A 1,990-nucleotide genomic window follows, 5' to 3' on the forward strand; every position below is an offset into this window, starting at 1 on the left:
TTATAAACACCAAATCCACAATTCATGAATCAGATTAATCAAATGTATTTGTCTCCTGAAGTTTGTAAAATAGTTTCTTATCCAGAGCAGCAGGAGGGCCTGGATGATTAGGATTAGGAGGCTGTGATGTCTTCTAAGGAGGGTTCAGCAGTGGAGAATTTGGCAGCAGTCTTAGGGGCCTTGGACATGATCAAGGCTACAGAGCCAAAAACAAGGAGTGGATCCCTGTCACCAAGCTGGGCCACCTGGTTAAAGACATGAAGTTCAAGTCCCTGGAGAACTTACCTGTTCTTCCTGCCCATTAAGGATCTGAGATCATTGGCTTTTTCTGGGTGCATCCCTAAAGGATGAAGTTCTAAAGCTCATGTCAGTGCAGAAGCAGACTAGGGCTGGCCAGCGGACCAGGTTCAAGGCTTTTGTCACTATTGGAGACTACAATAGTCATGTTGGTCTTGATGTTAAGTGCTCCAAGGAGGTAGCCACTGCCATCCAAGGGGCCATTATCTTGGCCAAGCTTTTCATTGTTGTTGTGTGGACAGGCTACTTAGGGAACAAGATTGACCAACCCCATGCTGTTCTGTACAAAGTGGCAGGCCATTGTGGCTCTGTGTTGGTCTCATCCCTGCCCTCAGAGGCACAGCATAGTATTTCTCCTGTGCCCAAGAAGCTGATGCTGATGGTCAGAACTGATGACTGCTACACATCAGCCAGGAGCTGCACTGCCACCCTCAGCAACTTTGCCAAGGGCACATTTGATGCCATTTCGAAGACCTATAGTTACCTGACCCCTGACCTCTGGAAAGAGACTGTGTCCACCAAATGTTCACTGATTATCTTACGAAAACCCCCACCAGGGTCTCTGTTCAGAGAACCCAGGCTCCAACTGTGGCCAACACATAAGAGTGTTTTGTTTGTTTGGTTGGTTGGTTTGGTTTTTTCAAGGCAGGTTTCTCTGTGTAACACTTCCAGCTGTTCTGGAACTCGATTCCTAAACCAGACTGGCCTTGAACTTACAGAGATCAATCTGCCTCTGCCTCTGCCTCTCAAGTGCTGGGATTAAAGTCATGTGCCACCACCTCCTGGCCACATGAGGTTTTTATACAAGAAAAAAATAAAGTGAATTAAGTCCTTTTTAAAAGTTTTTAAAGTAGTTCACACCATGGGCTTTCATTACTCTCAAAACTTCTTGGATAGGCTTCAGTAACTGTAGGTATTGGCAAATTTGAAAGCCTATTATTCTAGATACTTAAAAAATTATCCTTATACTTCTGTTGCTCTAAAACCACTTCTGGAACCAAAATTCGTATTAGTCAGTGTTCCTTAGAGGAACAGAATGGGCAGTGTGTGTGTGTGTGTACATGTATATGTATATATGGATTTATTACAATGGCTTACAGGCTGTGGTTCAGCTAGTCAACAATGGCTATCTACCAATGGAAAGTCCCAGAATCCAGTGGTTGTTCAGTCCACAAGGCTGGATGTCTCAGCTGATCTTCAGTAAATAACAGAATTCCAGACAAGGAGACTGTAATACCAGCAAAGGAATGGACTTGCCAGTGAAATCAAGAACAAGCAGGCAAAGAGAGCTAGCTTCCTTATTCCATGTCCTCCATACAAGCTGCCAGCAGAAGCTTCGATTAAAGGTGGATCTTCATACCTCAAAAGATGCAGATTAGAAATTTGTCTTCCATGTCAAGTAATTTAATTAAGAAAAAAATCCCTCACAATGTGCCCAGCTTGGGTTTCAATTCATTTCAGATGTAGTCAGTTGACAACCAATAATAGCCATCCCAGTGCCAGAAATGCATACGCCTCTTTTCTTATAAAGGATGAATGTCTTTCTGTTGTGTGCTTACTCTAAATTTTCTTTGTCCATTCATCCATTGGTGGACACTTACATTGATTTCATGACTCCACAGCTCTGAATAGTGCCACAGTGAACATGGGTACACAAGTGTCCATTCTACACAGTGGCTTCAGAACATCTGGG

General features: G+C 43.5%; 1 pseudogene; it reads left to right on the forward strand.

Moving 5' to 3' along the window:
• The first annotated feature begins 206 nt into the window (after positions 1-206).
• On the forward strand, positions 207-900 carry LOC107980059 (annotated as a pseudogene).
• Positions 901-1,990: the final 1,090 nt, after the last annotated feature.

The sequence above is a fragment of the Cricetulus griseus genome, chromosome 3 (genome assembly GCF_003668045.3).
Source record: "Cricetulus griseus strain 17A/GY chromosome 3, alternate assembly CriGri-PICRH-1.0, whole genome shotgun sequence".
NCBI classification, from domain to species: Eukaryota; Metazoa; Chordata; class Mammalia; order Rodentia; family Cricetidae; genus Cricetulus; species Cricetulus griseus.